This window comes from Scyliorhinus canicula, chromosome 18, assembly GCF_902713615.1.
Source record: "Scyliorhinus canicula chromosome 18, sScyCan1.1, whole genome shotgun sequence".
In the NCBI taxonomy this organism is placed as follows: Eukaryota; Metazoa; Chordata; class Chondrichthyes; order Carcharhiniformes; family Scyliorhinidae; genus Scyliorhinus; species Scyliorhinus canicula.
The window spans coordinates 17766234-17791588 of record NC_052163.1 but is presented as its reverse complement, the minus strand read 5'-3'; the positions used below and the strand labels follow the sequence as shown (position 1 = coordinate 17791588).

The 25355-nt window shown below is 47.2% G+C and overlaps 1 long non-coding RNA gene across 1 annotated transcript; it reads right to left on the bottom strand.

The window, feature by feature from the left end:
- Positions 1-22519: 22519 nt before the first annotated feature.
- LOC119953037 lies at positions 22520-23695 on the bottom strand. Its single transcript, XR_005457945.1, has 2 exons — positions 23599-23695; positions 22520-22769 (listed from the first exon to the last, which is right to left on the bottom strand). It is a non-coding gene; the product is annotated as an uncharacterized LOC119953037 (long non-coding RNA).
- Positions 23696-25355: the final 1660 nt, after the last annotated feature.

Here is a 25355-nt window from a genome sequence, read left to right as displayed (position 1 = left end):
GGGGGCGGAGCCTTTGACATTTGCATCGCTGTTGGTCCGACGATGGATACTGCTGAGCTGGACGCCACCCAGCGCCGGAGCGTGACTGGGTGATTTGATGGACTTCTTGTACCTCAAGCTGGTCAGGTTCTCGGTGAGGGGGTCGATCGATGGGATCCATTGTAGATGGCGCCTTTTTATTTTGCACTTTAAAGATTTGGTCACAATTCACTGTTGGGGGGGGGGTTAATGAGAGGGGATTGTTTATGTCAGCATTTCTGTTTTTGGGGTTCATGTGACTGTTATTGTTTGTATTTTTCTGATGCATGTGTTGGTACTGCTGTGATCTGTAACATTTTGATACAAGATGTTAAAATTTGAATTAAAATATTGTTAAAAAAATGCTTGAGTCCCCAAACCAGTATACTGAGAAAATGACATAGATCGAGTTCTAGTTTCCTCAGTGTCCATTATCTCCTGTAAGGACATATTCTAAATACAGATTGCTAACAGCCGAAGCTGCGGAGTTGCGTTTTTGTGCAAAAAAAACTGATGGAGTCTCTTCAACTAACTGTGTAATAATGTGCAGCGGGCCCCACCCAGCTGGGAATGAGTGTTCTCCCGAGCTCATTGCAACTGTGAGCTCCCGGGCTGTGGCCAGGGTAGTTTACCCAGCATTAGTTAAAAGGCCGATGACCACTGTAGAGCTGGTGAGAAAGGAGAGAGGATCCGGTGAGGGGTAACCGGGCCTGGTGTGGATAATGTTGTTGCTAAATAAATGTCTTTTCGTCAACCCCTCGGACTCCCCTCACTTTATTAAAAAAGCCAAAAGGTTTACCAACAAAGAATGCTTGTAGGGTTCCCTATGATTGCCAGTCAGAACAAACCCTCTCATTAGGGTATTGGCTTTCGACATTACCTGAGGGAAGTTGGGAAGAATCCCAACCCGGGTGCTAAGTCTGCCCTTCAAGGCCCAATTAATGAGCCAAACAGGCTGGTCAATCAACAACATTGTTGAATATTTCAAATCTGCCTAGTTCAAGCATCGAACTACAGAGTCTGCCCCAGGTTCTAGTCTTCCGTTGCCAGGTATAGTACCTGGCTGGGAGATGTGTGATTCCCCATCGAGCTCTCCTTGACAAATATAGTCACTGATTGCTGATTAGGCAACTGTTAGGCAGTGATTTTCTCAGTAGCGATGCCCATGGCATGGTGAAATCAAGAGCAAAAAACACCCATCAATCATAGTGTGTTGGCACATGGTTGGTAAAGACAGAACATGCCGCTACTCAACTCCTTCAATGTTGCAGGCCTGTAGACACCTAAGTAAATAAGGGGTGTGATTTAATGGGGGGAAAAAAAATCGTAGTCCACTTTTGAGCAGGGGTTTAGAGAGGTGTTTTCCTGCATCTGCAACGCCGCAAAACGCCCCGCTATTCAACAGCACTTTGCCGTTTCCTTTGCCTCTGTGGGATCACCCCCTTGAAGTTGCACTTACTTCATTTCCTGCACTGACGAGTTCAGTCCATCAGTGCAGTTCTTGCGGATCAGGGCTCCATTTTTGAAGGCAACCCTGATCTTTCGATCTTCCTTCAGTATCCAATCCATGGCATCCAGACCAACCCACCCCCCACAATGAACCCAATTTCTGAAGGGAATGGTACCCCGGACACGTCTCCTGGCATGGGCAACCTGGCACCTGGGCACTTTGGCACTGCCATCATGGCACCCTGGGTGTTCCCCCACCAGCCTGGCCATGTGATGCCAGGGTGCCCAAGTGCCAGCAGGACAGTCAAGGTGCCACCCTGCCCAGAGCCTGACCGTCTAGGGGTCTCTAATGGCTTGGGAGACCTTCACCTCCCCCCCCCCCCCCCCCCCCCAACTGCCCCCCCAGGTGTCGTTACGACTGGTCCATGTTTGTGTGGACCAGTACTGAATGCCGCCCGTTTGAGACCTTGCTGGTGAGGTCATTAGGTCCCAGGCCCCAGGAGAATACAGTGCAGATATATATATGTAAATGAGCTTAATGGATCATTTAAATATGCTGATCTGGATCACGCCCAGTGATGGTGAGATCCAGAGGCCTGTCGCGTGATTCAACGGCCTCAACCCGACACCAAGTCGGGCACGACGAGGCCATTAAATCGCACCCAAGCAAATTGTTTGGGATACAATGTGAGATGAAAGCATGAAGATAATTGGATGTCTTACATCCAATGATATTGGTGATGTGCTTGTATTGTCACTGCAAAGCTGGAATTCTCCATGATTGCAAATTAGCCTTAACTCTAATTAACGCTAATTGGACCAGTTCTCATGCTGCATAAAGACTGCGTGTGAGCCTGCATTATTACTAAGCAAGTGCGCCACCTAGCCTCCTACATTTTACTTTCTGCAAGTTTCCTTATAAATCATACTATTCACGATCATTAAACAGGAAATCTAATTATCTAGTAGAACATCGTATCTGTGTCATGTTTACAACAGTGAATGGAAAAGTTGCTTTTATCATACACCTAAAAAAAATAATCATTTGACTGTTTTTCTAGATTGTCGGACTGGGTGCATTTTTAACCATGGAATTTGTTTATGCTGAAACACTCAACAAGGGCGGTTTTAATGGTCTGTAACAAATGAACTGTTGAAGAAAGGAAACTATTGACAACTGCATTGCTGAAAAAAGTGTATCAAATTACAATTTATAGTATTTTATGTTTCTCTTCCATTCATGTGACACCAAAATTGGTTTCATGTTTTTTAGAACCACAGTACCAAACAGCAAAGAAGAGCTTCCACTCTATCATTCTGATACACGCTTGGAGAAAAATAACTGATGTGTCTCAATCCCTTGTACTTACCTCACAACAATGATTTATTTTATTTTTCAAGTGCATGACTCAACTTTTTATTGAGTCAGTTTTCCACCACTCTTTCAGTCAGTGAATTCCAGATCCTAACATCTTGCTGTGTTAAACAAACTATCTCCTCACCTCCCCCTCTTGTTCTTTCATAAATTATCTTAAATCTGAGTACTCTGTTTACTGCCTCCTGCCAGTGGAATCAATTTTGCCTCAGTTACTCTGTCGAGGTCCTTCATAATTTTGAACAAACTTATAAATTTCCCCTTAACTTTCTTTTTCTTAACAACACTTATAATTTCTCTGGTCCCTCTACATAACTGAAGCTCCTATCTCTGGTACCTTTTTAATAAATCTCCTCTATACTCTCTCCGAGGCCTTTGTTGACATCCTTTAACTGTGAAATAGAAAGACAACATTTTCTATTGTACTTCCCTTTGCAAAAGCCTTTGCACATCTACCATGCGATCTATTGAATCATAAACACCATCACGTAGAAGTTCCCCTCCAAGTCACTCACCATCCTGATTTAGAAATTTACCACCATTCCTTCACTGTCATTGGGACAAAATCCTGGCTCTAGCTCCCTAAAAGCACTGTTGTGTACCTACAACAGTGTTTTTCAATCTTTTTGTCCGGGGACCCGTTTTTACCACTCAGCCATCCTCCGGTAGCCACACCTGCTGACCTTTGGCACCTACACCGCCCAAACATCTTGACCCATGTGTCCGAACCTCTCGACCCACATCAGCCAAAATCCGCGACCTACCATTTCCGCTTACCGTTAATGCGACAGGTGCGTCTGCTTGGTCCTCACGATCTCACTTACTTTGTCATTCAGTGTTACATTTCTGTATGAGTTGTTCATCAACGATCTTGGAGCTCACACCAGCAATACTCTGTGCTGCCGTGGACTCTCCTGGAAAAGCTCGCTTCAGTAGATTCAGTTGTGAGCTCCTGGCCTGGTTGTGTCTCTGGCCCTCTCTTCCTTATTCCAAAACAATCTATCTTCAGTTCTTCACACAGTCCTGTTGCTTGCTGGCAGATACAAAATGGAGGAATCTCTCCTCAGTAATTTCGCACCCAGAGCACATGACGTCAGTGTACCTGCTCTCTGTCGCCACATCTGGCGGGAAGACCCCATCGATTTAAAAAAAAACAATCTGCTCCTCGAACAGCGCGCTGGTGTCCGGAGGAGGCGGCCTGCCGCGCTGGGTCCCTGGCCTGCGCACTGCTACATCCGGCTGAGGGGGCACGCATGTGCGAAACGGGCGGCATTCTGAAAGCTGGTCGCACCTGCATTTTTAAAAGCCGGTCGCTGCTGTTGGGCACTTCTTCCCATGAACGTGAATGCCACGACTGATCGACCCTCCCGACACCCGCCTGCAACCTGTCCGCAGGGCGTGACCCTGAATTTGAAAATGACTGACCTACAGCACAGGGATTGCACCAGTTCAAAAAGGCAGCTCACCACCACCTTCTGAAGGGCAATTAGTGACAGGCAATAAATGCTGGCTTAACCAGGGACACCCACATCTTGTAAAGGAATGAAACAAAATACAAGCTGAAGGCTGAACCAAAGTGTCATAACCTTTGGTAACTTATTTGATCCTGGGCTGAACATCTGACTTTATGACCTCTCTAAGACTGCTGATACTTCACTTCCATAAAATTGTCCATTTCTGCTCCTGTCACCTTGTGCTCTCTGTGATCTCTGCGCTCTTCCAACTCTAGCATTTTGCACATCTCAATTTTCTTTGCTTTGCTATTAATGCTCCTTAAAATCTATCTCTTTGACCAAGCCTTTGTTCCGAGGAGCATGGGAAGATAAGAAATAGGATCAGGAGCAGGCCATTCAGCCCCTTGAGCCTGCTCCACCATTCAATTAAAATCACAGCTGATCTACCTTAAAGACATTTTCCCGTACTATTCCCATAATCCTTGATATCCTTACTACCTAGAAATCTGTTGGTTTCAGCTCTGAACATCCTCAATACTAAGTCTCTACAGCCTTTTGGGGTATGGTATAACCCCCATGAGGATTATGAGACAACAATGAATGAACTTCCAATGGGACTTATTGAATACGAGCTTCCCACTAGGGGGCAGAGTCCCACCACCTGATACCCACCAGACTAGTGGATAAAAGCAGCCCCCTGTCAGGGCCTGGTCAGGTCTATACTCCCAGTACGGTCTGCACTGGGAGTGAGGTACAGGCACAACTTGTATATATGTAAATGAATCCAGTTATCATACAAATCATAAAATTTACAGTGCAGAAGGAGGCGAGTCTGTGCCTGTCCTTGGAAAGAGCACCCTACTTAATCCCACCCCTCTACCCTATTCCTGTAATCCAGCAACCCCAGTCAACATTTTTGGACACTAAGGGCAATTTATCATGGCCAATCCACCTAACCTGCACATCTTTGGACTGCGGGAGGAAACCGGAGTAAACCCACGCAGACACGAGGAGAACGTGCACACTCCGCACCGACAGTGACCCAAGCCAAGAATCGAACCTGGGACCCTGAAGTTGTGAAGCAACAGTGCAAACCACTGTGCTACCATTCCGCCACGGTTTTATTTGGAGTTATTACAGGTCGAAAATTCCACAGATCTACCAACTTCTGAGTGAAGAAATTTATCCTCCTGTCAGTTCTAAATTAAATGGCCAACCCCTTACTTTGAGACTCTGTCCCTTGGTTCTAGACGTCCCAGAGAGGGGAGCATCCTTCCTGCATCTACCGTGTCTAGCCCAGTAAGAATTTTGTATGTTTTAACAAGACTGCCTCTCATCCCTCTAAACTCTGGGGAATAAAGATCCAATCACCTTACTCTGTCTTCATAGAACAATCCCAAGAATCAGTCTCCTGAGCCTTAATTGCACTGCCTCTTTGGAAAATGATGTGGAACTGCCGGCGTTGGACTGGGGTGAGCTCAGTAAGAAGTCTTACAACTCCAGGTGAAGGTCCAACAGGTTTGTTTCAAACACTAGCTTTCTGAGCACTGTTCCTTGCTCAGGTGAATGAAGAGGTACGTTCCAGAAATATATATGTAGACAGTCAATATATATTTGTCTATATATATGTTTCTGGAACATACCTCTTCATTCACCTGAGGAAGGAGCAGTGCTCTGAAAGCTAGTGATTCAAAACAAACCTGTTGGACTTTAACCTGGTGTTGTATGATCTCTTACTGTTCTTTGGAAAATAACCTTCATTAGGTCAGGTGTCCAAAACTGGGTGTGATATTCCAGATGCCATCTCACCAAGGCTCTAAACAATTGCAGTAAGATATCTTTACTCTTGTTCTCAAATCTATTTGCAAAAGAAACACAACATATAATTTGCATCCTAATTACTTGCTGCCCCTGCATGTTCTCTTCTTCCTGGCATGTCCACATTGACTCTTACCAACTTTTACAGATGCACCATAGAAAGCATCCCATCTGGCTGCATCGCGCCTTGTATGTCAACTGCTCGGCTCAAGACGGTAAGAAACTACATACAGTCGTAAACAGCACGGTAGCACAAGTGGATAACACTGTGGCTTCACAGCGCCAGGGTCCCAGGTTCGATTCCCCACTGGGTCACTGTCTGCGGAATCTGCACGTTCTCCCCGTGTTTGCGTGGGTTTCCTCCGGGTGCTCCGGTTTCTTCCCACGGTCCAAAGACGTGCAGGTTAGATGGATTGGCCATGATAAATTGCCCTTAGTGACCAAAAGTTTAGGAGGGGTTATTGGGTTACGAGGATAGGGTGGAAGTGAGGGCTTAAGTGGGTCGGTGCAGACTCGATGGGCCAAATGGCCTCCTACTGCACTGTATGTTCTATGTTCTAACACCGCCCAGTCCATCGTACAAACCCGCCTCCCATCCCATCCATTGACTGTCTACACGTCCCACTGTCTTTGGGAAAGCGGGCAGCATAATCAAAGACCCCTCTCACCCGGCTTACTCACACTTCCAACTTCTTCCATCGGGCAGGAGATACATGCGTATGGTTCATTTAAATATGTTGATCCGGATCACGCCCAGTGAGGGCTAGATCCAGATCACGACATCTCGCTAGACTCCATTAAATCTCCAAGGCATTTAGTGCATCGCAAAGCGCGAGGTCTCTCGCGATATTTAACGGCCTCGTCCCAACACAAAGTCGGGAGCAACGAGGCCGTTAAATCACTCCCAAAAGCACTAAATTCTACATGCGGGTGATCATTTTAAGTCCCTTAAATACCAAAGGCTGGCCAAGAGTAGAAACATATTTAACCTCAAGGCTCTATGGGAGAATAGAAAGATCTCCTCACCCTCTAATGTGTCTCTGGCCAGCTGGATAATTATTGTGCTCTGAGGGTTCTTTGCAACTTAAACCTTTGAAGGCAAAATCAACTTTTGCAGCTTTCAAACTGTACATTCTGTTGGAACACTACTGGAAAGGAAAAACAGGCTGAAGAGGCCACAGAGAATTTCTTCATTCAAAGGGTTTGATGAATAAACTAAGAAGGAAGCACTGCTATCTTATTTTAGCACTGAATATTTCTTTGTTAGCCATTGGCGGACTGTACAAACGTTTTTTTTTCAGTTGTAATCATTGCAGCAGATATATTTGATATCACTAGGATCTGATCTTGTGAACATATTGGTGCAAGCATTCCCACTGCAAATCAATTAGTCAGCAATTATTACAAATATAATACTCACAATGACCTGAGTTGACAATGATATCCGTGCTGAGCTACTGACTCATATGAGGTAATTTCCTAGCTCAACGTTTGCTCTGAGCTGATAGAAAATTTGATCTCGGCTGACATCATGGCTGGTTAATTGCCAATTGGCCACAACATTAATGCATTTATCTTATAATTCTGACTTTTTTTGATCAAGAAGATACTGCAATATAAGGATGTTAAAGCACACTGAGGCATCCCACTCCATCAAAGTCGCTACGTAAATGAAAATTGTTGGTGTTGGGGAGCCCAACGCTCTTTCAGCAGGTTTGGAATGCAAAGGTATTTGGAGAGGCCAGAGGACGGAGGCAACTACTGCTCAAAAGCAAGGATGTACTAACTTGTCAGCTGTAGTTCAGTTAGTAGCACTCCTGCTCTATGGTAAAGGTTTGTGGGTTCAAGTCCCTGTTTCAGGACTGCAGCACAGGTATCCACGCTGAAACGCCAGTGCAGTATGGAGGGAGTGGTACACTTCGAGGTTTTGTCCTTTGGGCGAGAGACGTACTGTCTGCTTTCTCAGCAGGATGTAAAAAATCCCATGGCGCTATTTTGAAAAAGAGCAGGGGAGTTATCCCCAGGGTCCTGACTAATACTTCTTACCAAAATCAATATGATGAACAGATTATCTCCTTGTTGTAACATTACTATTTGTGAGAGCTGGATGTGTGCAAACTGGCTGTCATATTTCCCACATTACAACAATGACTAGACGTCAAATGCACTTAAGTGTCTGGAAAGTATTTTAGCATGTCCTGTGGCCACGAGGAGTATTATATAAATACAAGTCTTCCTTTCTTCTTTTAACTTGTCGGACCAGATTTTATCCAAATTTATAAATTCAGAAAGTTTATGCCCAAAGAATTTCTTTGATTGATTTTATATGCTTCATTTAATCTACATTCCAGACTTGCATAACATTGCTGCAGTTCTAAATTTAAAGTGTGGTTTGCCATTTTATGACAACATCAAACAGCTTCATACAAATGTTTCTCACTGGAACATTAATTGTTCTGAATTCCTATGTTCCTGTGCGTACTCTTGAGGTGAGGGAAGTTAGTTAAATGCTGTTTAATGGCCTTTTCTGGTTAAGTAATATTTCCTTGAGATGAAACGGAAAACGTACAGCCCAATTCACAAGTGATTCAAACCACAACGGCGAGGGGAGCTATTCACTCCCTTCCCCCTGTACTGCACTCAAAGCCCAATACCAGGAGGGACAGGTAATGACTAAGTTTAAAAGAACATTGACCAACTACCATTATCTTTCTTTAAAGCATGCAACTATTAGGAGGGGCTGTAGGCTGGAGATGGTGAACACATTACATATCTGCGCAATCTGTACACGCTGTTCTGAGGAAAGATTTGCGGCAACATTCTCCATTTCACAGACTAAGGGTGCGATTCTCTGGAAAGATTTCAAAGTGTGGTAGCGAGTGGGAACTGCCGCGAGCTTCCCGGTGCTTGGCACGGCGAGGCCGGCAATGCAATTGAACGTTAATTGGTCCACTTAACGAGGCCCTACGAGCTTCACACAGCAAATGAAGGTGCGCCAGCCGATTCGCCAGCACAGCGCTCGCCAGCCACTCCGCTAACAAGATAGAGAAGCACGTTAATAGCACTTGCACAGCCAACGCCACTCAGCTTGTTGCCATGGCGCCGAGACGACCGGCCCCAAGATTTGGAGACGTGGACCTGGGTGTTGTGTTCCGCTGCTTCGGATAACACAGGCTGCTACTTGATGCAGTCTTAACTGAAGGATGCTCCAGACTCTGAAATTAGTTCAACGTGTTTATTGAACTATTAATACGGTTCTCAAACGAGTTCCACTCTAACTGTAGTAACTCAGTGTAACTGTACCAGCTTGCTCTAACCAACGTGCTGGGGTGTGATGCTGCTGATCAACCCTGTCTAACTCTCTAGATGTCTGTCTGTGGAAAGAGGCAGGGTGTGAGTGCCTCATCCCTTTTATAGTGTTTATGTCATGCCCCCTTGTGGTGATGCCACCTCTGAGTGTCCTGAATGCCCATTGGTTGTGTCTATTCTGAGTGTTCATTGGTTGCATGTTTGCATATCATGACACTGGGGAGGCTCCTCGATGTGGTTGAGGCCAAGAGGGATGTCCTGTTCTCCCGATGGTCCCGGAGGGTGAGCCACAGGGCAGCCAGTGCTGCCTGGCATGAAGTGGTCGTGACCAGGAGGATTGTCCTCCAGTACCGCAAGAAGGTCAACCACCTACTGGGCAGCACGGGTGAGTTGAGATACCCCTTCCATCCCCCCTTCACCCCAGCCCTCCTATCATCCCAACCCTCCCTTCACACCACCACCACCACCCCCCCTCCACCCCCACCAATGTGAACCGTATGTGTGGCTAATGATCCCCTCTCTGTCTCCGCAGGGGAAGCTCTCCCACAATCCCGGGAGAGGGCCCAGACTGACAGCAGGGTGCCGGACATAAGAATCCTCACGACCTTCAAGGTACCGGCCCTGGAAGTCGGGGGAGTGGCTGAAGACAGCGTGGTCACCAATGCGGAGGTCGCTGCACGCTGCAGATGTGAGGATAAACCGGGCCCCACCTGGAATACCTGTCAAACATGAGTTGTCACACAAACCGACCCATCCCTCCCACTGACCATGTGTTCATTCCCCCACAAGTCCCCCTGCCGGTGGCAGGGCGCATTCGGTATGACCCCTCCCCTGCCTCACATGAGACCACCTCGGAGGAGAGCTGTTATCCCCACCCTCCACCATCACAGCGACACACACCACGGTGGGCAACGTTAGTGGTCTGGCTTCTGGGGCACTGTCGGGTGAGCACCGCACAGGCGCTGATGCACAACAGGTGGAGACAGTAATGCCCAGGCGAGATAGTAATTGGAGGGCTGCTGGATCCCAGGACCCAGCCTGATGCTGAGCCTCTGGTACAGTGTTACCCGGAACTGATGGAGATGATAGGGAGCGGCCAGGATGCTCTAGTTGGTCTGTAGCTGATTGGAGGAGTCCCAGAGGCTACAGACGCAGAAACTGTTGCCAGCAATGAGTGGCACCGACACCAATACTGCAGTGGACTGTGTGTCGGGGGGTTGGGGAGATGGGAGGGGGGGTGGTGAGGGGGCTCTGTATGGAGTTTGGGGGGATGAGGAAGGGTGGGGATTGAGGGAGAGTGGGGATTGTGGGGCAGCACCATCGGGATATGTACATTTGTACGGTAAACATTAAAATACCCTGACCACAACCAGTATGACACCTCTGGTTCCTTGTTCCGCGATGCGGTCTGACCACCGATACCATAAGCCCCCACCCATGCACACCCAGCCGCAGACAGGTGCCCGGGGCTAAGGCCATCCCCTGGGTTTTCAAAGGTGGCAGCTGCGTCAGTGGTGCTGCCCCCCGCAGTGTCCAGGCACAGTGTCCATGCATCGAGGTGTGATTGGGATGCTAGACAATTAGCCCCACATGCCGCCCCTGATTCCAGCGTAAAAATGGATTCTCCAGCCGTTCGCCGAACGCAATTTCAGCATCGGCGATCGGAGAATCCAGTCCAGGATCGCTGATTGGAGGAGTGGTTCTGTCATTCCCGTGTTAGCTGCTCCCCCAATCAGTCCTCTGCTTCCAGTTCCCGCTCTCGGCAACGGACAGTTTAACTGACGCTTCGTAGGGGCCAAATGTACAGAATTCCAGGGCTGCAGTGACATTGACAGCAAGAGGCAAGGTTGTGCCAGTCGCTGTGGGTGAGTTCTGGAATTGTCACTGTTCCTCGTACTACTGCGAGAGTGGAATTGCCAGAATTATCCATGCAAAGAAAAAACTTTGACTCCAGTTACCCCTTAAGAGCTCAGAGCATTTGACAGCAACTGCTATGGAAATCATCCAAATAGCTGAAAACCACTGCATAATGCAAGTACCATGTCTCCTAAATCTCTCTCACAGTTTATACAAACGCAGCTGGGGAGCTCTTTGAAAATCACAAGAAATGACCACCTCTTAGATTTACATTGTCAATAGTTTGTAGCCAGGATTAGGAGCCAACAGTAGCAATACGGCTCTGAGACATAACTGCTGTTGACAGTGGAGACTATCGTTATCAGACCCCGGTTTGCATTTAGTACTGAGACCCCTACCTGTCCTGTTCCCAGCAGGAGGATCAGCTGCCGAGATCGTGGTTTGCATGGAAATCTAAGCCGGCGAATCACCAGAAGTGATCTCTTTGATCCCGCTGCCATCCCGATTTTAGTCAGAAACAGGATGGTAACTGTTCCCAACCTCCGCAGTCAGTCACTACCTCTTGTACAATTTTACTGAGGCGGCTAGGCCTAATGGTGCGACTCCTGAAGAACTATATAGAGATTAGATTAAAACTCCGTGTGACATTTTCCAACAGAAAACAATATTCGAGGATACAGTACATTTGACTAATTTGAGTAATCGGAGGAAATATTCGATAGTCCCCAAAAAGAAACATGGGGCTGGGTTGTCACGTCCCCAACCCCGTGGATCCTGGTGACACTGGGATTGCAGGCGCATTTGAGGCATGCGGGCTGGTGTGGAGGCAATCAGGCTTGATGCATAGCTCCATTCCAAAATTCTAGCTGATTAAATTGATGTACCATCAATTGGACGCGAGGCACGATGAAGATCCACACTATGGCTTTAATCAGCTAGTTGTTAGCCCGGTGGTCGACTACAGAGAAAGGCCGACCACCGGGAACTCTGGGTGCTTATACCCCTCCTCGGAGGCGGGGTCTACTTGCCTCTCGACCAATCGGTGAGAGTCACATGACTAGTCCCAGCCAATCAGACGAGAGGCACATGACCAGCCAGATCCAATGGGAAACCAATGCTCTGCACCAATGGCAGTGCTCCCATTCATACCACCACACTACTCCCGCCACTTGTCAATGGATTTCCCATTGAGGCCACCCCATGCTGCCGGGAAACCCACGGACGGGAATGTTCTGCCGATGGGGAAAATGAATCGCGGAGGCAGGAGATTTTCAGCCACGGTTATTATGATGAGGGATTATCCTGCCCAATCCTTTTAATGCAAACATCACTCAACTTTCCGCCGTATGCTAACTTCAATAATAGTAGCGTGCAGATCAATAGTTGCCTTTTTCAAAAAAAACCGGACAGTTTCTGAGAGTGGGAAAGACCTTCGGGACATGAAAGACTGTCAAACAAATCAGAACCAGAAGCTGTTCTGAGGTCAGAGGCAGCAGTGAAGTTGCCAGTTCCCATGTCAGTCTATCAGGTCTGAAGTTCCCGCTTGATGTGGACAATGACCAGAACTCAGTGGCGTGCAGAGGGGGGGCCGACGGTGCGCTGGCCCCGGGCATCCATTGGATGGGGGCAGCAGCGTGAAGAGAACGGTGCGCGCCTGCGCACCGCAGTCGGCCGGAGCGCGCCTGCGCACCGCGGTTGGCCGGAGCACGCCTGCGCACCACGGTCGGCCGGAGCGCGCCTGCGCACCGCGGTCGGCCGGAGCGCGCCTGCGCACCGCGGTCGGCCGGAGCGCGCCTGCGCACCGCGGTCGGCCGGAGCGCGCCTGCGCACCGCGGTCGGCCGGAGCGCGCCTGCGCACCGCGGTCGGCCGGAGCGCGCCTGCGCACCGCGGTCGGCCGGAGCGCGCCTGCGCACCGTCGGCCGGAGCGCGCCTGCGCACCGCGGTCGGCCGGAGCGCCTGCGCACCGCGGTCGGCCGGAGCGCCTGCGCACCGCGGTCGCCGCTGGTGAAGAGGCGGCTTTGCACTCGGCGGCTGGAGCGTGAACAAAAAGGGCGCGAATTCTCCCGAATCGACGGCAATCAATGCCACCAAGGGTGAGTTTTATCTATTCTTTATCTTTATCTTTTGATCCATTTTTAAACTCTTCTCTGCACCCTCTCTATAGTTGTCAACTTACTAAACTGTCGTGCCCAGAATTTGACATTTGGGCCAGGGGCACCCATTTGGGACAGAACCAGTATTTTATAAAGATTCATCATGGCCTCTTAACTTTTGCCCTCTTACCCTTTCTACTTAAAGCCCAGGGTCCTATAAATGGGAGATTCTCAGAGACAGGGGCAGCATGGTAGCATGGTGGTTAGCATAAATGCTTCACAGCTCCAGGGTCCCAGGTTCGGTTCCCGGCTGGGTCACTGTCTGTGCGGAGTCTGCACGTCCTCCCCGTGTGTGCGTGGGTTTCCTCCGGGTGCTCCGGTTTCCTCCCACAGTCCAAAGATGTGCGGGTTAGGTGGATTGGCCATGCTAAATTGCCCGTAGTGTCCTAAAAAAGTAAGGTTATGGGGGGGGGGGTTGTTGGGTTACGGGTATAGGGTGGATACGTGGGTTTGAGTAGGGTGATCATTGCTCGGCACAACATCGAGGGCTGAAGGGCCTGTTCTGTGCTGTACTGTTCTATGTTCTACTTGACTGCAAGCTGCTGGAGCTCGGATCTTGAACAGAGCTTTTATATCTGGATTTGGGGACCCTTTATGCACTGGCATAGTGCAAAAACAGGCCCCACATGACCAGGGTTTTGTGAAGAAGAAGGGATCTGGAAATGTGTCGACTGTGAAAATTATATTTGTGGAAACTGGGTGAAGTAATGCCGGTGTTTGATGAGACTTGGTGCTAAAGCTTTAGAGAAATGAAGATGGAATTTGATTTGAAGAAGTTCAACGTTTTGAAGGATATTGTGGCTGAAATGAATGCGATACGTGCTGAATGGGCTGACTGAGAAATGTGTGAGATATGTCTTTGTATCTGCTATGTGTAATTTATCGGTCATATTATTGCAATTTTCCTGTTAATTCATGTTTAATTTACGTTGATTTTGGTGTGATTGCTAATATAAAAGTGAAGTCTTGTATATTGGTCTTAGTTGGGTTGTTTGTAGTTTGTTTCCACAAGGGTCATAACTGTATTTCCATGACGTTGCTGCTCTTATCCTTCTCCATGGGGGTTGCAGAGGAGGGAGGCACAATTTTCGAGACATAACATCTCACCCATTGCTGCAAAGCAAAATGACTGAAGAAGAGAACAATATCCCTAGAATCACAGCGCTAAGGGGAAATTGACTAACTCTTACATCGCAATTTAACCTCAGGCAGCTGCCCTATACCTTAGAGATGACAAAGATAAAGAGGTCAGTGAATAGCTCTAGAACGGGTGCAACTACATTTTTTATAGGTTTTTTGGTGATATTTAATGAAATATTTACGTGGGGCTTTGGGGCATACAATCAAGATTTGCCCCGGGCATCACCAGACCTCTGCACGCCACTGCCAGAACTCCATACAAGAAAATATGCTCAGCCCCTTGGCCCTATTGTTTTGAATTTTGTGCACTCCCCCCCCTCCCCCCCCCCTTTCCCTTGGGCCCCTGGAGCCTAATTTGAAGGTGGTTTGTGGAGGGGCTGTTGTCAAGTGACAATTAAACCCGAAACACTTCGTCAGTGTTTCCCTCCCTACCTCCTCCTCTAACCAAAAAACAAAACCACGGTCGTTGGGAAGCGGGAGCAGGGGCCTGTCGTGAAGGTGAGTGAGTGCCTTTAAATTTGCTTACCTTTCAGCGGGAGCAGGGTTTAAGGGAATATCAGGTAAACTCTTCCTTTCCTTTTCTTGTTTTTTTTAAATCTAGAGGTGATGTCAGGGATGGCAGTACAATGCTCCTCCTGCAGAATGTTTGAGGTGAGGGACGCCATCAGTGTCCCTGCTGCTTTCATCTGTGGGAAGTGCACCCAACTCCAGCTCCTCAAAAACCGTGTTAGGGAACTGGAGCTGGAGCTGGATAAACTTCGGATCATTCGGGAGGCAGAGGGGGTCATAGATAGAAGCTTCAGGGAGGTAGGGAGGCCAAAGAATAAAGATAGATGGGTGATGGTGAGAGGGGCTGGGGGTAAGCAGTCAGTACAGGGATCCCCTGTGGTCGTTCCCCTTAGTAACAGGTATACCGCTTTGGATACTGTTGGGGGAGATGACTTACCAGGGGTCAGCCATGGGGTATAGGTCTCTGGCACAGAGTCTGTCCCTGTTGCTCAGAAGGGAAGGGGGGAAAGGAGTAGAACATTAGTCATTGGAGACTCCATAGTTAGGGGGATAGATAGGAGATTCTGTGGGAACGAGAGAGACTCGCGGTTGGTGTGTTGCCTCCCAGGTGCCAGGGTCCGCGATGTCTCAGATCGTGTTTTCGGGATCCCCCTTCGGGGGAGGGGGAGCAGCCCCAAGTCGTGGTCCACATAGGTACCAACGACATAGGTAGGAAAAGGGTTAGGGATGTAAGGCAGGAATTCAGGGAGCTAGGGTGGAAACTTAGAGCTAGAACAAACAGAGTTATTATCTCTGGGTTGTTACCCATGCCACGTGCTAGCGAGTCGAGGAATAGGGAGAGAGGGCAGTTGAACACGTGGCTGCAGGGATGGTGCAGGGGGGAGGGTTTCAGATTCCTGGACAATTGGGGCTCATTCTGGGGTAGGTGGGACCTCTACAAACGGGATGGTCTACACCTGGACCAGAGGGGTACTAATATCCTCGGGGGGAGGTTTGCTAATGCTCTTCGGGAGGGTTTAAACTAGTTCAGCAGGGGATTGGGAACCTGAATTGTAGCTCCAGTACACAAGAAGCTGAGAGTAGTGAGGTCATGAGTAAGGTTTCAAAGTTGCAGGAGTGTACCGGCAGGAAGGAAGGTGGTCTAAAGTGCGTCTACTTCAATGCCAGAAGCATCCGGAATAAGGTAGGTGAGCTTGCGGCATGGGTTAGTACCTGGGACTTCGATGTTGTGGCCATTTCGGAGACATGGATAGAGCAGGGCGAGGAATGGTTGTTGCAGGTGCCGGGGTTTAGATATTTCAGTAACTTCAGGGAAGGTGGTAAGAGAGGGGGAGGGGTGGCATTGTTAGTTAAGGACAGTATTACGGTGGCTGAGAGGACATTTGATGAGGACTCGAATACTGAGGTAGTATGGACTGAGTTAAGAAACAGGAAAGGAGAGGTCACCCTGTTAGGGCTTTTCTATAGGCCTCCGAAAAGTTCCAGAGATGTAGCGGAAAGGATTGCAAAGATGATTCTGGATAGGAGCGAAAATAACAGGGTAGTTGTTATGGGGGACTTTAACTTTCCAAATATTGACTGGAAACACTATAGTTCGAGTACTTTAGATGGATCCGTTTTTGTCCAATGTGTGCAGGAGGGTTTCCTGATGCAGTATATAGATAGGCCAACAAGAGGCGAGGCCATATTGGATTTGGTACTGGGTAATGAACCAGGACAGGTGTTAGATTTGGAGGTAGGTGAGCATTTTGGTGATGGTGACCACAATTCGATTACGTTTACTTTAGCGATGGAAAGGGATAGGTATAAACCGCAGGGCAACAGTTATTGCTGGGGGAAAGGCAATTATGATGTGATGAGGCAAGACTTAGGATGCATCGCCTGGCGAGGAAAACTGCAGGGGATGGACACAATGGAAATGTGGAGCATGTTCAAGGAACAGCTACTGCGTGTCCTTGATAAGTATGTACCTGTTAGGCAGGGAGGAAGTGGTCGAGTGAGGGAACCATGGATTACTAAAGCAGTTGAATCACTTGTCAAGAGGAAGAAGGAGGCTTATGTGAAGATGAGACGTGATGGTTCAGTTGGGTCGCTTGAGAGTTACAAGTTAGCTAGGAAGGCTCTAAAGAGAGAGCTAAGAAGAGCCAAGCGATGACATGAGCAGTCTTTGGCAGGTAGGATCAAGGATAACCCTAAAGCTTTCTATAGGTATGTCAGGAATAAAAGAATGACTAAGGTAAGAGTAAGGCCAGTCAAGGACAGTAGTGGGAAGTTGTGCGTAGAGTCCGAGGAGATAGGAGAGGTGCTAAATGAGTATTTTTCATCAGTATTCACACAGGAAAAAGACAAAGTTGTGGAGGAGAATACTGAGATACAGGCTACTAGACTAGAAGGGCTTGAGGTTCATAAGGAGGAGGTGTTAGCGATTCTGGAAAGTGTGAAAATAGATAAGTCCCCTGGGCCGGATGGGATTTATCCTAGGATTCTCTGGGAAGCTAGGGAGGAGATTGCTGAGCCTTTGGCTTTGATCTTTAAGTCATCTTTATCTACAGGAATAGTGCCAGAGGACTGGAGGATAGCAAATGTTGTCCCCTTGTACAAGAAGGGGAGTAGAGATAACCACCAGTGAGCCTTACTTCTGTTGTGGGAAAAGTCTTGGAAAGGTTTATAAGAGATAGGATGTATAATCATCTGGAAAGGAATAATTTGATTAGAGATAGTCAACATGGTTTTGTGAAGGGTAGGTTCAAACCTCACAAACCTCATTGAGTTCTTCGAGAAGATGACCAAACAGGTGGATGAGGGTAAAGCAGTTGATGTGGTGTATATGGATTTCAATAAAGCGTTTGATAAGGTTCCCCACGGTAGGCTATTGCAGAAAATACAGAGGCATGGGATTCAGGGTGATTTAGCAGTTTGGATCAGAAATTGGCTAGCTGATAGAAGACAAAGAGTGGTGGTTGATGGGAAATGCTCTGACTGGTGTCCAGTTACTAGTGGTGTGCCACAAGGATCTGTTTTGGGGCCGTTGCTGTTTGTCATTTTTATAAATGACCTGGAGGAGGGCGTAGAAGGATGGGTGAGTAAATTTGCAGATGACACGAAAGTCGGTGGAGTTGTGGACAGTGCAGAAGGATGTTACAAGTTACAGAGGGGCATAGATAAGCTGCAGAGCTGGGCTGACAGGTGGCAAATGTAGTTTAATGCAGAAAAGTGGGAGGTGATTCATTTTGGAAGGAATAACAGAAAGACAGAGTACTGGGCTAATGGTAAGACTCTTGGTAGTGTGGACGAGCAGAGAGATTTCGGTGTCCATGTCCGTAGATCCCTGAAAGTTGCCACCCAGGTTGAGAGGGTTGTTAAGAAGGCGTACGGTGTGTTAGCTTTTATTGGTAGAGGAATTGAGTTTCGGAGCCATGAGGTCATGTTGCAGTTGTACAAAACTCTGGTGCGGCCGCATTTGGAGTATTGTGTGCAGTTCTGGTCGCCACATTATAGGAAGGATGTGGAAGCATTGGAAAGGGTACAGAGGAGATTTACAAGAATGTTGCCTGGTATGGAGGGAAGATCATATGAGGAAAGGCTGAAGGATTTAAGGCTGTTTTCGTTAGAGAGAAGAAGGTTAAGAGGGGACTTAATTGAGGCATACAAGATGATCAGAGGATTAGATAGGGTGGACATCGAGAGCCTTTTTCCTCGGATGGTGATGTCCAGCACGAGGGGACATAGCTTTAAATTGAGGGGAGATAGATATAGGACAGATGTCAGAGGTAGGTTCTTTACTCAGAGAGTAGTAAGGGCGTGGAATGCCCTGCCTGCAACAGTAGTGGACTCGCCAACACTAAACGCATTCAAATGGTCATTGGATAGGCATATGGACGATAAGGGAATAGTGTAGAGGGACTTTAGAAGGGTTTCACAGGACGGTGCAACATCGTGGGCCGAAGGGCCTGTACTGCGCTGTAATGTTCTATGTTCTATCAAAGCAATTTCCCTCTCCCCTACTTCCCATTGACTCCAGTTTTGCTGAGGCTCCTCAATGCTAGACTCAGTTAAATGCTGTGTTGATGACCAGGACAGTCGCCCTCACCCCAACTTCTTGAATTTGGTTCTCTTGTCCATGTTTGCACCAAGGCTTTAATCAGGTCTAGAGCCATGTGGCCCTGGCAGAACCCAAACTGAGCATCAGTAAGCAGGTATTTGCTGAGCGCCGCGTGATTGTACTGTCGATGACTCCTTCCACCACATCGCCGATAACCAGGATGTGGCTGGTGGGGTGGTAATTTGCTGAATTGGTTTTGCCCAACTTTTTGTGGACAGGACATATCTGGGCATTTTTCCATATTGTGGGGTAGATGTCTGGCATAACCCGCATCCACGTGGAACTTACAGGGTGAGGATAATTGTATTCCCCGTGTCCTTTGCGGAATATGAGCTTCCTCCGCTAAAGGGGCGGGAGAGGTTTAATTGCCATTGTATAGAAGATCGGCCAGTTCGGGACCGGTCTCCTCAGCCCCTGTTGGGTACTACTGGGGAGATGAGCACCTGAAGCCTTGGAAATAAACCTTTATTTCTTTGGTTCAACTCGGTGTGGACTCCCCTTGTCTTCTTAAAAATGCCAATGTTTCAGCTGGACTGGAACAGCTTGGCTGGGGGTGCAAATAGTCCTGAAAAACAATTCTTCAGCACAACTGAAGCCTTCTCTTGGTAGTGTAGCCACCGAAGCTGGCCACTTCCCGACATAAAATGGAACACTGAGTTGCATGCAGGGAAAATTGGACAATGACAGAGAGGCAAGCAGGTTGCAGAACCTCTCTGTGGATTCTGTCTGTGAAGAAACCAGACAGCATACAAACTAACAAGCTGCGCATATTAATTGAGCGATTCCCGGTGATTCCCAGGCACAATGGACACAACAATTAGAAGAGATTGAAACATTCTATAGCAGGTCAGACATCCCGGCGCCAGTGGAGTCTGAAACAAAAGGACACAAACAAGGTGGAAAGAACCGCCCAGTGATCGAGGAACAGCCCCGTTATTGGGGAAATTTAAATCAATCGATTGGGAAGAGACCCAATCGATTGCAAGTTTATAGAGGGTCCGCCCAGATGGGCGCGAAACCCAAAACAGTATAAGACAGAGACCCCGACCCCAGCTCTCTCTCTTAGCCAGGCTCTCTTAGCCAGCCCTCCGCTCTCTTAGCCGGCCCTCCCAGCAGAACACCTTTGCGGCAGCTCTCCAGGAACTTGGACGTGAGGAGAGGCCTGGCCAATTGCTACACCGACAAGTAAGTGAAAAAAATTAAAATCGCTTATTGTCACGAGTAGGCTTCAATGAAGTTACTGTGAAAAGCCCCTAGTCGCCACATTCCGGCACCTGTTCGGGGAGGCTGTTACGGGAGTGTCATACAACGCACGCTACGAGAGTAGACACTCCTGACCCCTTTAGTCCACACCAACTGGAAGCCTGCGGATCCAGGACAAAGCAAGAGGCCATTGTTCCTTGATCCGGCAGTTCCCTTATTCCAGATAAGTATTGGCCTAGTAGTGGTAGGAACAGTTTAGTCTTAGTATTATGTGCATGAGTAGTAAATAACTGTAATAATAAACGTGTCTTGTTTGAACTTACTAACTGGTATATTGAGTTATTGATCTGAACTTGAACTTGAATCTTGTGGCGGTATCATAAGGATACCTGACGACTCTAGAGCTAAGGAATAAAACAGAGCCAATTGAGTGTAAAGCACACTCACCCAGAACGAGCAACAGTATCACATGTAAAATAAATTGAATTGGCTGAAGACTGGAATCTGTGAGGCCGAGGACCTCAGGAGGAGGCTGAGCTGGATCATCAACCCTGTATTCTTGGCGGAAGTAGGTTGAAAATGATTCCGCCTTGTCTTTTGCACTGACATGCTGGGCTCTGCCGCCATTGAGGATGGGGATACTTGTGGATCCGCCTCCTTCAAAATGTTATTTAATTATCTGCTATCATTCACAACTGGATTTGGCAGAGCTTTAAACTGATCAGTTTGTGGTGTGGGCATGTAGCTCTATTGCATGATGCTTCTGCTGTTTAGCATGCATGTGTATTGTAGCTTCACCAGGTTGGCACCTCATCGTTAGGTATGCCTGGTGGTGCTCATGTCATGTCCTTCTGTATTCTCATTGAACCAAAGTTGACCCCTGGCTTGATGATAATGGTACGGTGAGGGATATGCTTTTCCATGAGTTTATTGATTCCGGTTGAATACAATTCTGCTCCAGATGGTGCCTCACAGTACCTCATAGATGGCCAGTTTTGATCTGTTAGATCTGCTCTGAATGAATCCCATTTAATCCGGCACCACATAACACATTAGATAATATCCACTGATCTGGCTATCTTGTACATCTCGATCAAATCTACCACCCCCCCCCCCCCCCCCCCCAATCTCCTTTGAACAAGGGGAAAAACCCTAGCATTTCCAACCTAACCTTGTAGCCAAAATCCCTCATCCCTCGCAGATCTAAAGGACCTGCACATCCTTCCTAAAGTGCGGAGACCAGAAGTTGATGCAATACTCCAGTTGTGGCCTAACCAAAGCTTCACAAAGGTTTTGAATAACCACTCTGTTTTGTATTCAATACCTTTATGAATCTTGAATGCTCTGTCTGAAAGGGTGGTACAGATAGGTACCCTCATTGCATTATAGAGACAAACACAAGCCATGTCATTATGTCTGATTTTCAGAGCAGTGTTCCTTCATTATTAGAGTACCATGGGAGCTTAGGCTTTTCAGTGTTGTTACAACACAGATAGACATGCAGTGAAGGATAGAATAGGAGCCCAGTCTTTATAAACTTACAAGCTTTTATTTACAGAAACACACGTTATCGTGAACCTCTAGCCATCGCCCACCCTTTTAACCTGCTCCTAAATATGTGAGTCCCTGCTGAATGCCCACAACCTAAATATAGTTAACAAGTATGACCATCATCAGATAGGTAATGTAAAGTCGCCATAGTCCCAGGTGACCATAAGCTGCTTTCCTCTGAGAGGGGGAGAACTGACTGGTGGTGATTTAACCTGAGGGTCACCACACCTGAGGCAAGGGGCAAGGTTGAGAGGTACGGGGAATTGAACCCGAGCTGCTGGCCTCACTCTGCATCACAACCAGCTGTCTAGCCAACTGAGCTAAACCTGCCCCTGGCCATCATCAGACAACACAGGAAATAAACGTCAAAATGCAAAAGTTGCCTTGTTCCAAGAATTCAAGGTAGTTGCCATGGTGGGAGTTGAACCTCTGTCTTCAGATTGCAACTTCATGGTTCTGGATTGCTGGTCCAATAAGGTTACTGCACCCAACTGTGTACTCAGAAAAACAAGCAACAGTTATCACCTGATGTTAAGTGCAGAGAAATGCGAGCACTATAATGAAAGCATTAACTTTACTGGCTTTGATTTCTCTTTAATGTTAACAGCACGTTTGTAAATCATATTTCCCTTTTCATCCTTTGGCCTCTGCAAACACAAGGCTTTCTTGGCATGCTGCTTGATTGTGTGAGTCCAGTGCTCCTGCCTCACCCTTCATCCAGCTCATGTCTTACACTGGTCGAGTTCTGCTTGGGCTATGCTGAGGTACCAGTTGTTGGATAGCATTGTAGCACATCAGTGCAGAATTAGGAGTGCCCCTGCTGCCAAGTCTGTAAATAGAAAAGTAAGCAACAGTCACGAAAATTCCACCCCTGTCCCCCTTTTGTGGAAATCGTTCAACAAGTCGGAAAACTATGATGAGAAATAAAGTGAGCGCTGACATGCAAATAGTACAAAATGAAAATCTTTTGTTGCAAATTTTTGCTGAAAGCTTTGTTTGTCTTTTGGAATACACGCTATAATCCGACAAATATTGCACCGCATTTGCCCTTCAAATAAATTAAAAATAAGAGATTTGGGTTACTGGTTTAATAACCCATAGCAACGCAAAGACATGGGCTGGCTAAGTTGTTTTCTAACCAGAAATTTCTCCCAGCAAAAAGCATGCATGTACTTCTCCCTCCTTTGGCTTTGAGTCACCGTCTTAGGGTTTAAAATGGGATTCAGGCTCCGTGTGGGTTTTATTATCATCACAGGACTCCTGACGAGTGAGGAACATCATTTGCACATGGCCCTTATCACAGTTCTCAAGTAAACAGATACCTAGTTGGAACAACTCTCAGAAGGGAAGCAACATACAACCACACCAGCATGTGTGGCATATTCTGTCGCCCAGCAATTAATGGACTCGGGTGGAACTTCCTGTGAGAGCGTAATCGGGATGTTACACCCAAAATGTGCCAACCCAAACTTCCTGCCGGTCTCATTAATGTCATCCAGAATGTAAAAATGGGTGCGAACAAATGGAAACCGGCATGGACCATCAGGGCTTGAGGGAAGTGCTGAACTCCAGCATTGAGGATCTGACTTCTTCGCAGTTAAAATTTTGCATCAAAAGTTTAATATGTGTATATTTTTGTGTTGATTCTGAAGCACTACCAAATGCAGCCCATGGGTCATGCAAACGTGCCACTGATATGACTCTCCGTCCCCTCATAATCAACGGGACCGCTGAGGGTTGGACACATCCAGGGCCAGGAAAAAGGACGCCACCTGCTGAGATAATGAAATAACTTCAGCCACTTGCATCTCTCATCACTGCATTTATTAGTTCTTGCACACAATTCTGCATACAAGGTACAACATAAGTTCTCACCGAATAATTGATGGCACCATGTTAACATCAGTTAGCTGTTGCATTTTCCATGGTGACTGACAATGTTTCGCAGCTGGAATTGTCAGTCCCCCGTCACATGTCATAATCAATCATTTCCCCCCTCTAAAAGCACCAATACAACAACTATTTATTTTTCTTCGATTTCCATTGGAAAGAAGAATCGAACAAGGACAAAAACATGCTGTCATTTCACTATCAAAATCTCACACTGGCTGCATAGATGTCTATGCTGGGTGCCCTATTCAGAGCATTCACAGACTGAATTTTCATAATATCAATGATTTATCAGCATTCCATTTAAGTTGTCCACTCCTGCTCATTTGGCTAGCAGACACTAATAGCCAAGACAACTTGTGTAAATCCAATTTTATTTTTAAACGGAATGGATCCTGGGATTTTGCAATCTCATTCTGTAATGGCCTCGATTTATAATGTAGTCCAATGGTTTCTATTAAATCATTTTGTGGGATTTTCCAGGATCATCACATCATATTCTATGATTCCATCCATTTTTCTTTGGGATTCACAAAACATTGGATTTTATTACAGCAGACACCATTTTTATTGGACACCTATGTCAGACTCCTATTTATCGACTACAGCTCAGCCTTCAACACCATCATTCCTACAAAATTCATCTCCAAACTCCGTGGCCTTGGCCTCGGCTCCTCCCTCTGCGACTGGATCCTAAACTTTCTAACCCACAAGCCACAATCAGTAAAGATAGGCAACAACACCTCCTCCACGATCACCCTCAACACCGGTGCCCCACAAGGCTGTGTCCTCAGCCCCCTACTATACTCCTTATACATCTATGACTGTGTGGCCAAATTCCCCTCCAACTCGGTTTTCAAATTTGCTGATGACACCACCGTAGTGGGTCGGGTTTCAAACAATGACAAGACAGAGTACAGGAATGAGATAGAGAATCTGGTGAACTGGTGCGACGACAATAATCTCTCCCTCAATGTCAACAAAACAAAGGAGATTGTCATCGACTTCAGGAAGCGTAGTGGAGAACATGCCCCGTCTACATCAATGGGAACAAAGTAGAAAGGGTCGAGAGCTTCAGGTTTTTAGGTGTACAGATCACCAACAGCCTGTCTTGGTCCCCCCATGCCGACACTATAGTTAAGAAAGCCCACCAACAACTCTACTTTCTCAGAAGACTAAAGAAATTTGGCATGTCAGCTACAACCCTCACCAACTTCTACAGATGCACCATAGAAAGCATTCTTTCTGGTTGTATCACAGCTTGGGATGGAGCCTGCTCTACCCAAGACTGCAGGAAACTACAAACGGTCGTGAATTTAGCCCAGCCTCCCATCCAGTGACTCTATCTATAATTCCCGCTGCCACAGAAAGGCAGTCAGCATAATTAAGGACCCCACGCACCCCGGACATACTCTCTTCCACCTTCTTCCGTCAGGAAAAAGATACCAAAGTTTGAGGTCACGTACCAACCAACTCAAGAACAGCTGGTTTAGCACACTGGGCTAAATCACTGGCTTTTCAAGCA